The sequence below is a fragment of the Saimiri boliviensis genome, chromosome 12, assembly GCF_048565385.1.
Source record: "Saimiri boliviensis isolate mSaiBol1 chromosome 12, mSaiBol1.pri, whole genome shotgun sequence".
NCBI classification, from domain to species: Eukaryota; Metazoa; Chordata; class Mammalia; order Primates; family Cebidae; genus Saimiri; species Saimiri boliviensis.
The window spans coordinates 78,632,691-78,648,471 of NC_133460.1; positions in this window are offsets into that span (position 1 = coordinate 78,632,691).

A 15,781-nucleotide genomic window follows, 5' to 3' on the forward strand; every position below is an offset into this window, starting at 1 on the left:
CTTCTAGAATAAGAGGTGGAACAGAAACCCAGGTGAGGCAGAGGGCCCCACCAAGAGGGTACAGGTAGAAAACCACAACGAAGTGAGCAGACCACCCCAGCAGCACTGGCATGCTCCAACACAGAAGATGACAAGAGTCACAGTGTGTGACATGCGTGCATTCTTATTGACGAAAATCGAGGGACTTTAGCTGCTAAAAAAACCCTATGATCCAATAAAAATTGCTGTTGTTAAAATGTGCTCAATGTTTGCATCAGTGGAGGGAACACTGTGTGAAAAACAGCTCTTCAAATTTCTGTCTGGTGTTTGCATCAATGAAAGTCAGATATCCCTGAATGATAAATGAAGCCGTTCTACCACATCATTCCCGTCAGCAAATTTGTATTAAGTGATGTGTGCCTTTACCTTTTCAAAGTATATTGTAGGCTGGGCGCGGTGGCTCATGCCTGTAATCCCAGCACTTTGGGAGGCCGAGGCGGGTGGATCACGTGGTCAAGAGATCAAGACCATCCTGGTCAACACGGTGAAACCCCGTCTCTACTAAAAATACAAAAAACTAGCTGGGCGTGGTGGCACGTGCCTGTAATCCCAGCTACTCAGGAAGCTGAGGCAGGAGAATTGCCTGAACCCAGGAGCCGGAGGTTGCGGTGAGCCGAGATTGCGCCATTGCACTCCAGCCTGGGTAACAAGAGCAAAACTCTGTCTTAACAACAACAACAACAACAACAACAACAAAAAACAAAAAACAAAGTATATTGTATTTTTTTCCCCAAAAGAAGACAGAATCAAGCTCACAAGAGGTTATTGTATTCTAGCCATGTGACTTTGGCCAAATTTCCTCAACTAGCTTAAGTTATTCTCAACAAGAAGTGCTCCACAGAGGAAAAGCATACTCCTATTTCCTGTTTTCAAATCCTGTCCACTCTCAATTAGTGTATCAGAATTATCAGGATTTTTCTAAATGCACATTCCAGATTCTGATCCCTGAGGAATCATGGCAGCCAGCCCTTTTTTGGTTATAATTTACTGAAGCATAACTAAACTAGTTGAAACATAAAAGAACATCTAGCTTCAGAAATACCTGTACCAGATGCTCAGATTATATTTTCATAAATCTGTCATTCCCTGACTCTTGGCCCTATTTTCGTCTCTGTTGACTTTTTCCTAAGTCAGTCCCTCCTCTCATGGTGGAAAAATACCAACAGCTCCAACATTAGTCTTGCCGATGTAGCCTTGCCCAGCAGAAAGGCTGGGAGCTCCTCTTTCCCAGTAGTTCTGACAGCAGCTCAGGGCTGATGCTCATCCACCCAGTGCCCATCCTGATGTAATTGTTGTGGCTAAGGGGAGGATGCTTATTGGCCAAGGTTGGGCCATAAGCACATAGACTGATAGTGATTCCCTAAAGTAAAATTGGAGTGCCATTAAAAGGAAGAAGAGAATACTAGACAGGCAAAACAACAAATGCTATCCGTAGGAGGTGTGGTCTCTTTCGAGAACCTCTGCTTAGAGAGCCAGAGTTACTAAAGGAGGGCCATACCCTCAGGTGTGTCTAGAATCCCTTCACTAAAAGGTTTCAAAGATCCTTTCCAGCTCTAATTTTTCAAAAGTTGACAAAATATAATCTCCTGTCTTAGTCTATTATTTATAATGATTTACTGTTACATTTTCCATATGCAGTTTTAAAGTGTGTTCCCTCAAATATTTTGTTTTAAAATATTTAAACCGGTATCCTTTGTTTCAGAATAATGTTTTCCTAAGTGAAGTCAAGCTGCCAATTCTAATTTAGTGGCCACCCCTCTCTGGGAGAAGAGAGACCACGTGTTCTTAGGTCACTTTCCATTCTGTACCTGAATGTGCTTCCATTTCAAATCAATCTGCATCTGGCAAGGGCAGCACAAGCTCCCCTCTCTATATACTTTAACCACGTTGAAGTTGGCCTTGCAGATAAAATCTTAGCGCCTCCTTAGTGGCCCAAGACTTTTCCTGATTTAGCTTTCCTGCAAGTATCCAGGCAGTGGCTAAAATTATCATAGGCCAATCTCAGCAGAGAAGAATAGAACATAAAACACTGACTTCTGTTCATGATTCCCCAGTCTGGGTGCCCCACCCCAAAATCACCTAGAAAGTTAACTAAAGTGACAAAAGGTGAAGTTCCACGTCAGACCCATCAAACCTGAATTTTCAAAGAATGAGACCCAGTAATTTTGATTTTTAAATATTCCTTGAGTGATTCTGATGTCGATAGCCCATCACCAGCCCACTAACTGGGATTTGGGAGCCTCTGGTATAAATAACCACATTGGACTGACCAGTATCATGTCAGTAGCTCCAAGCCTGTGGTTAGAAAAAGTTGTCCAAAAGCTCTACAACATACTAGTTTTGAGCATTACCCTAGGCAAGACATTTAATTTTTTTGGTGCCTCACTTTTCTAGAAGATAGTTGTACTCGACAAGGTCATCCCAAAGGTCCTTTCCAGCCCTGAAAATTCTGTAACTGTTATAAAGGGGTAAAAAAAAAAAAAAAAACCACACACACAGCTTGAAAGTTTGGAGACCTTGACCCAATACCACCTTCTTTATAGTAGATGAGTTCTTATTTCATAATTCTAAGATAGCTCAAAGACAATTAACATGTAGGCAATCCTTCAGAATATTCTGTTGAAATGTGCAGCGTGAACAAGCTGAGGAAGATCACAATTTCCTGTTGACTTGGGTTTGCTGGGTTGAGTATCTGCAAGCAGCATTTGGTATGTTGGTGTTTAATGGGTATGACATTTCACTGCACTAAATGGGAAACAAGTATTTTTAGCACAGAATTCATCAAGGTTTAGTAGAGAGGGACTAGTACTCTGAATGGAGTGTGAATAAGCACAGCTACTATTTGAAAAGACCAAATATAAAGACCTCTTTCCCTCTACTCTCACAAAATCATCATATATGCACTTATTTTCACCCCGATCTTGAAGAACTTACTCTTTTCCACATCTCCTAAAACACAGTATTCCATCTGGTGCAATAACTCAGCTGTCCTACACATATTCCTCCTGTCTTTAGATGGCCTGAGTACTTATGTTTAATAGGCTAAAAATGCTAACGATTGAAAGCAATATAAGTTACAATTTGTTAAGCATTTACAATGTGCAGGACATGTACTGACTATTTTACATGCAATTAGTCATTTAATCCTTACAGCAATCTTATTATTATCCATATTTTCAAAAAAAAATACTGAAGTTCAGAGAGGTTCAGAAGGCTCCCCAAAGTCATGTCGCTAGTAGATTTAGCAGATAGAAGAGCTAGGATTTAAGCCTTTGTCTCTCTCAAATTAGAGCCTTAGTGGTGTTTTGTGTTTTGTTTTGTTTTTGACAGAGTCTCATTCTGTCACCCAGGCAGGAGTGCAGATTATAGTTCACTGCAACCTCCTCCTCCTGGGCTCAAGCGATCCTCCTTCCTCAGCCTCCCAAGTAGCTGAGACTATAGATGCAACAACCATGACTTACTATTTTTTTAAAAATTTTTTGTAGAGATGGGGTCTTGCTATGTTTCTGGGGGTGGTCTCAAACTCCTGGGCTCAAGTGATCCTCCTAATCCTCCTGCCTCAGCCTCCCAAAGTACTAGGATTACAAGCATGAGTCACCATGCCTGACCATGTATAGTCATTGACTGTTATATGCACATGGATTGTATCAGTCAGGGTAGGCAGGGTTATTTGGTAACCGTTTGCTAGGTTTACTTGTAACTCTCAAATCATAGTGCCTTAAAATAATAAAAGACTTACTTCTTCTTCATGAAACTAATAACTATGTGCAAGTCACAATAAACATCATACATTCATGTATGCATTACTAGACTAGTCAGTATATGGAACACTGGTAAGTCACTTTAGCAGAAGAAAAAACAGGCATGACAAAAAGGTAGGCATGATTGGCTCTCAAAGCATCTCCCTGGAATTTGACACATCACTTCTCTTCACATTTTGCTGGCAAATGCGTCATATAGCCACACCCCAAACCAGTGGGACAGAGAAATGTAATCCCACTATGTATCTGAAAGGAGATAGAAAGAAACAAAGATTGGCCAGCAGCCCTAATGAAAACCACACAGATATATATAATATGCAGGTCATAGGCAGAAAATATATGTATTTTCTTCATGTCTGTACCTCCATCTTTTAGCAAAGTGACTGGTATATAGTAGGAGCTCAACACGTGTTGCATACATGCATGAATATACGAATAAATGAAAGAAAATATTAATGACAAGGAAATACGGCAATATCCTTTGATATACAACCAGAAGAAACCTTTGCCTAGTTCTGTTTTCAACTGTAGCCCCAAGAGTACTCTGTGATAAAGGTGAAACTTGATAGATGCTTAGGAATTTTGTATATGAGGGGCTCAGGAGTTGTAGTGTACAGGTTAGAAGGTAGACCTCAAAGTTGGATTTGCATGGTATGTTTGCAAGATTAAGAAATTACGAGCTAGGCATGGTGGGTCACACCTGTATTCCAGCACTTTGGAAGGTCAAGGCAGGAGGATCGTTTGAGCCCAGGAATTTGAGATCAGCCTGGGCAACATGGTAAGATCTCATCTCTACAAAAGTTTTAAAAATTAGCTGAGTATGGTGATGAGCACCTGTGGACCCAACTACTTGGGAGGCTGAGGCGAGCGGATCAAGTGAGCCTAGGAGGTCAAGGTTACAGTGAGCTGTGTTCATGCCCCTGCCCTCCAGCCTGGGTGACACAGCAAGACCTGGTCTCCAAAAAAAAAAAAAAAAAAAGAAAGAAATTGCCGGGTGAGGTGGCTCAAGCCTGTAATCCCAGCACTTTGGGAGGCTGAGGCGGGTGGATCATGAGGTCAAGAGATCGAGACCATCCTGGTCAACATGGTGAAACCCCGTCTCTTACTAAAAATACAAAAAAATTAGCTGGGCATGGTGGCACGTGCCTGTAATCCCAGCTACTCAAGAGGTTGAGGCAGGAGAATTGCCTGAACCCAGGAGGCGGAGGTTGCAGTGAGCCGAGATAGCGCCATTGCACTCCAGCCTGGGTAATAAGAGCGAAACTCCATCTCAAAAAGAAAAAAAAAAGAAAGAAATTATCAATTGTCCACCACATCGAAAAAGGGGCATAACATAGGAATAGATGTGTCTTGCTTGTGCAGTGATGATTCAATATTAGAAACAGCTGCCTCTGGGTCCTCTTTATTTAGTTCAATTATTAAAATTATTAAAAATAACCAAGCTAACAATTATTAAAAATATTAAAATATTATCAATTATTAAAAATAACCAAACTAACAAAGAGATTTTTTAAACCTGCAGTCACTCAGCTGTGGCATTTATTCTTCTCTTCCCAGTTTGCCTCCTCTTTTAAGTATTTGGACTAAAAATCCTGCCAGGCACGGTGGCTCATGCCTGTAAACCCAGCACTTTGGAAGGGTAAGGCAAGTGAATCAGGAGGTCAAGAAATTGAAACCATCTGGCCAACATGGTGAAACCCTGTCTCTTCTATTAAAAAAAAAAAAATACAAAAATTAGCTGGATGTGATGGAGCACACCTGTAGTCCAACCTACTTGGGAGGCTGAGACAGGAGAATCACTTGAACCTGGGAGCAGGTTGCAGTGAGCCAAGACTGCGCCCCTGCACTCCAGCCTGGAGACAAAGTGAGACTCCGTCTAAAAACAAACAAAAAAACTTCCTGGATTAAAAATCCTAATGACAGGGGAATAAGTGTGTCTTTAAGATTTAAATGATTTAACAGAGTGAAAATTCTGCCACCTAAGGATTGTCAGAGGGAATACATCAAAAGTAAACTACACCTTGCAACTGTAAAATTCCCCAGGAGAAAATACAGAGGAAAAACTTGATGATGTTGGTCTGGGCCACGATTTCATGGATGTGATACCAAAAGCACAAGCAACAAAAGCAGAAACAGGCAAGCGGGACTACATTAAATTAAAAAGCTTTTGCACAGCAAAGGAAACAATTAACAGAGTAAAAAGGCAACCTACAGCGTAAGGCTGTTTGCCTCGCCAGTGAGTTCAAACACGCCCATCTCCCTCCCCGCTTGAAAATTACATTATCAGAATATGCCCATCATCTAGCTCCGCCTTGGGAATCCCCTCTGCACTCGGCACCTAGCCCACCTTGGAAATCCCCTCTGCACTGGGCACCTAGCCCGGCCCTTGGAAATCCCCTCTGCACTCCGCACCTAGCCCACCTTGGAAATCCCCTCTGCACTCGGCACCTAGCCCCGCCCTTGGAAATCCCCTCTGCACTCGGCACCTAACCCCGCCCTTGGAAATCCCCTCTGCACTCGGCACCTAGCCCACCTTGGAAATCCCCTCTGCACTTGGCACCTAACCCCGCCCTTGGAAATCCCCTCTGCACTCGGCACCTAACCCCACCCTTGGAAATCCCCTCTGCACTCGGCACCTAACCCCGCCCTTGGAAATCCCCTCTGCACTCGGCACCTAGCCCACCTTGGAAATCCCCTCTGCACTCGGCACCTAGCCCCGCCCTTGGAAATCCCCTCTGCACTCGGCACCTAGCCCACCTTGGAAATCCCCTCTGCACTCGGCACCTAGCCCACCCTTGGAAATCCCCTCTGCACTTGGCACCTAGCCCCGCCCTTGGAAATCCCCTCTGCACTCGGCACCTAGCCCCGCCCTTGGAAATCCCCTCTGCACTCGGCACCTAGCCCCGCCCTTGGAAATCCCCTCTGCACTCGGCACCTAACCCCGCCCTTGGAAATCCCCTCTGCACTCGGCACTTAGTCCGCTCACTGGCAATCCCACCTACCTACCAATAGCAGGTCACCCCGTCCACATCGTTTTCCCAAATCCAATCGAAAGCCTTCACTCCCTATAAAACCCCACTCCTAAGAGGAGTCAGGCGTGACTTCCCTGGCCCCTCTTCCCGGGACCACAGAACCTTGCCAGGGAGCTGAATAAATTGGCATCTAATTTTCTTGTGCTGGCCTCAGTTTCCTCGTTTTTAACTCAGCAATAAACCTACAGAGAATAAACTTTACATACAGAACAGGAAAAAAATATGCAAACCACATATCAGATAAGGGGTTAATATGAAAAATATATAAGGAATTCCTACAATTTAATAGCAATAAAACAAACAATCTGATTTTAAAATGAGCAAAAGACTTGAATAGACATTTCTCCAAAGTCATACAAATGGCCAGTAGATATATGAAAAGATGCTCAACATCACCATCAGGGAAATGCAAATCACAGCCAGCAAGAGCTATCATCTCACACTTGTTAAAATGACTATTATCAAAAAAAAAAAAAAAGACAAAAAGTTTTGAAGATGTGGAGAAATTGGAACACTTGTACACTGTGAAAATGCAAAATGGTGCAGCTGCTATAGATAACAGTATGGAGGTTTCTCAAAAACTTACAGATAGAACTACCATACAAACCAGCAATCTCACTTCTGGGATTATCCAGAAAATTTGAAATCAGGATCTTGAAGCAATATTAGCACTCCAGTGCTAATTGCAGCACTATTCACAATAGCCAATGTGTGGAAACAACCCAAATGTCCATGGATGGAATGGTTAAAAGAAATGTGGCATAGGCACACAGCAGAATCCTATTCAGCCTTAAAAAGAAAGAAGTCAGGCCGGGCGCGGTGGCTCAAGCCTGTAATCCCAGCACTTTGGGAGGCCGAGACGGGTGAATGACGAGGTCAAGAGATCGAGACCATCCTGGTCAACATGGTGAAACCCCGTCTCTACTAAAAATACAAAAAATTAGCTGGGCATGGTGGCGTGTGCCTGTAATCCCAGCTACTCAGGAGGCTGAGGCAGGAGAATTGCCTGAACCCAGGAGGAGGAGGTTGCGGTGAGCCGAGATCGCGCCATTGCACTCCAGCCTGGGCAACGAGAGCGAAACTCCGTCTCCAAAAAAAAAAAAAAAAGAAAGAAAGAAAGAAGTCAACTTTTATTAAAATTCCTTTCTTTGATGTTTAAAAATTATTTTCATAACTTTCTTAAAGGAAAGTTTTCCCCACAATGAAGATTAAAAGGAACTAAGTTCCCTCCCCATCACACCTCAGCCATCTCTTGGGTTTATCATTGTTTGATGAGGGTTTCACTGTTTCGCCTTCCTAAACTGAGGCCATTATGCCCTGCAGACATCAGTAATATCAGCCAGATGTTCATGTTTATAATATTTACACGGATTTTATAACACACCCATCTGCTAAAAGGCTCCTCCACAGCAGAGAAAGGCTGCGTAGTAAATGGATCCTCCTAGAAGCACATTCCAGACACCATGTGTGCTCAGAAGGGTCAGAGAGAAGCCTGTCTGAGACTTTGAGGAGCTCTTCATGATAAAATAAAAGTTGGCATATATTACTGATTCCCAATAAGCTGGTACATTGAAGTATTTAAACCCAGTCTCCTTTTTCTTCCAAATACCCGATTTTGCCCTCTCAGCATATTTCCAAAACTGCTCCCCTTTATTTCTAGTTTAAAGGGTCAAACTGATGCCGATGTTTGAGATTTCTGCAATTCTCACCACTTAAAGGACGCAGTGGCAGATTAATCATAATTCTAATTATTGTCATGCTATAAGAAGTGGCTTTGTGTTTGGAGGCTTCCAAATAAGAACCACAACACTATGTGGGGGCCAGATCCAGAGATATCACTGTCTGACAACAAATAAAATGAGAGTGAGGACAGAGTTGATAAGCTCGGACATTTTCTGACCATATTTCAGAGTCAGAAACAACTCATGGTCCCTACACTAGATAGACCGCTAGAATCATTCACTTGGGAATTTAGATAAACTTCATGGGAGCTGCAACGTGGTTTCATCCCATACTTCTTAATAGTAGGAGGATTTGGTACCTGCTAAGGAATGCTGAGGAAGGAGAGTTGGAGGGTGAGAACTGCAGCCTTTTGCAGGAGGGGGACATGACCCAGTGGTTAACAACAAGACCAAGTCTGCTGTGACCAGCAGAGGGCAGCAGAACCCCCCTGCCATGCACATGGCCGCAGTGCCCATGTGGCAGCCACTATGAACATCCACGCTCCCAGACACTGAGACCACAGACGGGTAGTAAATTTTTCTCCCTAGAAAATGACCAGCAAGACTGTTCTGGAGATTCCAAGAACAGAGTCCAGGGGTTCCCACGGTTCTGATAATTTGTTTTGTTGAACAAGGTTTGCCAAGGTCCCGCCTCAGTCATATGATAAGGAAGGCAGTAAAGGATGGAGGAAAAGAATGAAACTGAAGAGAGTATTTAAATAGCATCTTGCTTTGGTATTCTAAATAGACTTTCCTTAGCAAGAAGAGAGTACTCACATCTGTGTCTCCCTTGTGAAGCTCCTGTTCTTCCCTGAAATCCATCCACTGGCCCGCCACGAGAGATTGGATTAGTCCCCCAAAGCCTGGTCATTCCAAGAGGGAAATCAGAATAACAGTCAAGCAATTCAGCTTTGGATCATGCAGAGCCAGAGACTGTACATAGATTCCTAAGGACTCAGTCAAAATATAAACAATTAATTCAATTCAGCATGAACAACCACCCATCCTTTTAGCATGCCACAGCAGATTTCCCTATGCATCGCCCGTATCACCAATACCCATCACCTCCGTAACAAAGGGGTGTGGTAACAAACACTTTGCTTTCATCTTTCCATAGACCTCTGCCCTCCATGCTCCTAGCAGGAAGGTCAATGTTCTGGCTCAGATGATGTTGAGCAAGGCGAGGGTTGTACATGCAATGAGAGAGCTGGCTTCATACCCACACAGACTACCTGGCTTTCCTCCTTGGTTAAGGGCAGGCAGATTGGGTGCAGTTGAATTTTACTGCCTTGAACACAGCAAAACTCATCCAGCCTCATGTACAGCAGCTTAGCAAGTACTAAACACCACTCAAGGTCACCACTAGGTGAGATGACTGTCCCAACAGGTCTGACTTACGGTAAATTTACATTTTGAGACCAAAAATGTAAGTCTAACCAGGCAAAAGTGTTGCTGTCAGTGTGTTCCCAGCCTTCTGGTTGCCCTACAACTTAAAGAAAGTTCCAGGCTTTTCTAGTCAATTTCTTCCTCTCCCACAGCCTTCCCAGCACAGCCCTCTCCTGGGGACTCCCATGAAGCAGAATTGGAAGAGGAGGAGAATAACACAAAGTAACTCACAGGTTAGGCTGTAGGAGGGTGTCAGAATTCATATTCTGAAAGAGACCAGAAGGAGCTGTGCATAGGGAGTGGAAAGGTGCGGACATGGGGATTTTGAGGAGAGTTTTCTGTGAGTTACAGTCCGTTTATGACATTTAAAAAAAATGTTGCCGGGATGTGTTCAATTGATACAAGTCTTCTTTGAGAATGAACCCTATGACTCATCATTTCAATAGGATTATAGAAGAGACTAACTTAATTCTGCTTTTTCCTTTGAATGACCATTTGTGTAATTTGAGTAGGTTATCCGGTACCTCATGAGAAGCAAAGAAAATTACCTAACTCACAGAATCTCAAATTACCAGAAAACAAACAAACCAACATCCAAATATTTATCGAAACAGTGCTGTTTCTGATCTTTGCTGCCATGTTACTTCACCAGAAGCTCTTTGGAGTCACCTTTGCTGCTTGAAAACTGTGGGAGACACTTCCCGTCCATCTCTCTGGGAGAGTCTTTGCCTGTAGCCCCTCACTACGGGGCCCTGGGCTTTCCTCTGACACTCCTCCCTGTGGCCTGGGCTGACTTGGTTAACATTTTCTGTGTCGCTATCTCCACCATGTGACAGAGCTGGTGTTCTTCCTTCAGTTCATTTTTCTGTCCTAAAGGGACCCCTGTGACTCCAGAATTGGAGGTATGTAAAGAAGCAAACTGCTGCCCAGTATTCGGCCAAGAGGCGTTTAGTTAACTTTTACAAGTGGATTTAGGTTCACACCAGAGCAAGAAGCAGAGTCAGCAGCAGCTTTTCCTCATAAAGAAGGAAAACAAAAAGAAGAAGAAACATTGGCTGGAGAAAGTCTCTTGGTACAGAAAGAATTTTGATATCTGAGCTGCTGGATGCGTGTGCTTTCTTTCTCTCTCTGATTTTTTTTTTCCCACTGAAGGAAGATAAGGGTATAGGTAACTGAGAGGAGATGGGATTCACTGGGGAAATTACCTCGGAAGCAGGCTATGGAAGAGGACATCACAGAAACAGGTCCCCCTGTAACCATAGTGATAGCTGAAGAAGAAAGGGGCGGTGGAGAGAGGGAGCAAGGACAGGGACAGGGGAGAAGCTGGGAGGGAAGGGAACCCCCAGGTCGAGGGGACAAGTGACAGGAGCTGTGACTAGTCAATGCTAAATTCAGATTTCTAAAGGAAGGTGAATCAATTTCTTACTGCAATTATTTAAGGAGGCAAGATGCATGTTACAGATTCTTTTTACATTTAAATAGAGTATAAATTTTTTTTAAAGTTTAGCTATTTTTGCTAAAGCAAGATTAGGAGTGAGCAGTGGAAAGTTGTGGCTAGAACTGGAAATGGGTGTCAGGACAGTTAGAGAGGAAGGTAGACTCTGAGCTCCCTAGACTCGCAGAGACTGTCCTCATCTGGGGTGGACGCAGCATCCAGCTGCCTCCTGGTGGCAGCTATCTCCAATTAGCAGGGAGTAATTAGAAGGAGGTTTCACTTGCTGACAGTGAAATGGCAAAACCCAAGCCACAGGCATAGATGGATGGACAGATTTAGCACATAAAAATACAGGGTGCTCTGTTAAATTTGAATGTCAGACAACCACGAATAATATTTTAGTATGCTCTTGCTCCATGACAACCTTAAGGAGGCAATACACACTGATTCAATTTCTTCCTCTTACTCTCTCACCCCTGCATATTTAAAAAAGAAAAAAGATGACCTTCAACCAAGGCGGGTGGAAAATAAATAAATAAAAAAGAAAGAGAAGGAAGGAGAAAAGAAGAGAGGCAGGTAGGGAGAGAAGGAGGAAGGATCTGAACCCCAAATGATCATTTCCTCTAATTCTCCATCCACAAAACCCCATTCTTTCTTGCTTCCTCACTACCCCCTCTTTTCACCATCATAAAGACACTTTTTTTTTGAGACAGAGTCTTGCTCTGTCACCGGGCTGGAGTACAGTGGCGCAATCTCAGCTTACTGCAACCTCTGCCTTCCTGGGTTCAAGCAATTCTCCAGCCTCAGCCTCTGAAGTAGCTGGGACTACAGGCATGTGCCACCACACCCAGCTAATTTTTGTATTTTTAGTAGAGACGGGGTTTCACCATGTTGGCCAGGATGGTCTCAATGTCTTGACCTTGTGATCTGCCCACCTTGGCCTCCCAAAGTGCTGGGATTACAGGCATGAGCCACCGCGCCCGGCTGGGACACTTTCTAACAATTAAAGCAGAACCAAGTCACACACAAAAGCAAAGCAAAAGTCACACACATAAAAGCAAACCTCAGCTCTCTGGTTTCAAAAACCACCAGCCTATCTTCCTGGGTGCTAAAGGTATGTTCTGACCCCTCCTCCCTCCTAACCCATGAGCCTCCACGCCGGCAGCCCTGCTTCTCTGACTTGCTGCTGCTAGAGCTGCACCTGCCAGCTCACCTCACCTCTGAACCCTCTGCTTGCATTTTCTTCAGATTCTCATCTTTGATGCACGATTCTTAAAGTATCTACTAATTAAGTGCTCTGAAACAGGTGCCAATAAATCCAATTACAGTAATATTTCAAAAAGATGTTTTGCAAAATAAATCAGTGTTTATGGTTCAGTATGTAGTGTATAGCAATGGCATTCTTTAATGGATTTTCCTCACACAGCCCATCTCCTCCAGCTGAGGCTGGATGCTCCCAGCCCCAGTTCCCAGCCCTAACTGAACACTACTACAGAAAAGTCCAGGAACAAGACAGCAGTTCCCTTATCATCTTGGAACTTCAATCGGATCATGTCATTCTGCTTAAAAACCTCCATTGCTTTGGATCCATTGCTAGAAAGCAAAAATAAATAAAGAAAAGAAAAGAAAAAGAAAAAAGAAAAAAACCCCTCCATTGCTCTCCTGTAACATTCAGAATAAGATATAGAATGTCCACAATGGCCTCTAGGATCTGCAGGGTTTTCCTCTCCCCACAACATCCTGCCCTATTCCCTGTGCCCTGCACACTGCTATCTAGCCCTATGGAAACCCTTTCCGTTCATGGAAAATGCCAGGCCTTTTCTTACCTCAGACTCTTGCACTACTTGTTTTCCCTCCGGTCCGGAATCCTTCCCCATGCCCAGCTCTTCGGATGGACAGATCATTCTAATGCTTCAGGACCCAGTTCTAAGATGTTAAGAACATTCTATGTCCTGGGATTTGTGCATTTTTATTGTATGGATGTCACTTCTGGGCAAAAGGTAACATGTAATGTATTAATATTTCACTATGACTAGATCACTCTTGATTTCCTTCCTGACAATGATCACAATCCATAATTATCATATTAACTTGCTTACTGTCTGTCTTCCACTTAGATTAGGAGGTGGCAAACTATGGGAGAGGCCAAGTCTAGCCACCATCGGTTTTTATAAACAAAGTTTCATTGGAACCTAGCCACACCCATCCATTTACTATTATCTGTGGCTGCTTTTACTAAGCTACAATAGCAGAACTGAGGGCTGGGCGCTGTGGCTCAAGCCTGTAATCCCAGCACTTTGGGAGGCCGAGGCAGGTGGATCACGGGGTCAAGAGATCGAGACCATCCTAGTCAACATGGTGAAACCCCATCTCTACTAAAAATACAAAAAATTAGCTGGGCATGGTGGCGCGTGCCTGTAATCCCAGCTACTCAGGAGGCTGAGGCAGGAGAATTGCCTGAACCCGGGAGGCAGAGGTTGCGGTGAGCCGAGATCGCGCCATTGCACTCCAGCCTGGGTAATGAGCGAAACTTCGTCTTAAAAAAAAAAAAATAGCAGAACTGAGTAATTGTAAGAAAGATTGTGTAGCCTCACAAAACCTGAGATGCTTACTATCTAGCCCTTTCCCAAAAAAACCAGCTTGAAACTTCTGCCATGGACTGTAAGTTTCATGAAGGCAAGAACTGTGTCATTCTTCTCCACCTGTATTTCAAGACCCAAAACAGTGCCTGGCACAAACTCAGCAAGCCCTCCATAAGCGCTGGATCCTGCTCGGCCCCTACCACTGGCTCCCCTGGCGCAGTCTCCTGGCTTGCCCTTTCCCTCATCTGATCCTGGCGCCTGGCCATTTGCCTGCAGACTGTAGTTTCTTGTCATCTGCCAGTCCCTTGTAGCCCTGCCTCCTTGCTCAATGTCAGCAAACTGGTACTTCTTGTGCCCTGATGCTGAAAATCCATCTAATCACAACCAATAATCTCATAACGCCAAAATTTCCTCTGCTGTTTGTGTGTTTTAGAATCAATCATTTTGTGGTATGCCAGTCCATTCTCTATAATCATGAAAGATGCATCTTTAAATGTCCTTCTATCATTCAGCTTTTTGTTAATATATTTATTTAGGTATCATCCTATTATAAAAGTGATTCATATACACAACATAAAATTTTGAAAATAAAGAAAAACTGAGAGACAACCATTTTTAGCATTTTGATGTGGTTTCTTTTTATTAGTCTTTCTATGCAATTTTTTAATGCAGATCTGTATAAAACAAAAAATGGCTACAATTTTCTCCTTTATATTATAATAAGCATTTTTATAATATATATTCTTTGCAAAGTATTATTTTAGTAGCTGCATACTATTACATTGATGTGAAATATTAATATGTATTTATTGCTGGGAAATATTTATAATATATTCAGATCTTTACAATAGAAAGTAATACAGCCATGAACATCTTTGTGCATGAAGTTTTCTTCCCCTATTTTTGGGATTACTTCTTCTAGGAAAATTTCCAGAAACAGAATTACTGGATCAAGGACAATTGTTTTGGGTTCAGATAAATATTGGCATTCTCACTTTTTAAAAGACCTGAAAACTTCTTAATGAAGCTATCAGAGCAAATACATTCATAATCCTTTTTCCTGTGCTCCATATCCACAGGAATGAGAGGTTAGACACTAAATACATATTTCTATGCTTCTCTAAAAATTCAAGAGGAAAACTTCACTGGCTCAAAACAGGGAGTAAAACTTAAACGATAAGCAAACACTTTCGGAGGCCAAGGTGGGTGGGTCATTTGAGGTCAGGAATTCAAGACCAGCCTGGCCAACATGGTGAAACCCCACCTCTACTAAAACACAGCTACTTGTTAGGCTGAGGCGGTGCAATTGCTTGAGCCCAGGAGGAGGAGGTAGTAGTGAGCCAAGATCATGCCAGTGCACTCCAGCCTAGGTGACAGAGCGAGATTCTGTCTAAAAAAATAATAATTATTAAACTATATATCTTAAATTGGTACATGTTTATATATGTGAGTTAAACATCAAAAAGTTGATGTTGGCCAGGCATGGTGGATCATGCCTGTAATCCCAGCACTTTCTATATATACATGATTCTAATATACCCCGTATGGGGATATTTGTGGAAGAAAATCCAGCTTTCTAATAGAATTATATATTATACAATGTATAATGTTACGCAGAGATCAGTGAAGAGAATCACATACTCAAGCCATTTCTTTTAAGAAGTTTGGCATTTTGTTTTCCTTCTGCTCCATAACGGGTCTCTAACATTACGCATCAACACCCATTGAATTTAAGGAGCAGTTGTTCAAGTCTGATCATGAGCACATGAATGGATGATTGGGCTGAATTCTTAATGAGGCTCACTTCATTCCTCACTCCTTTAAA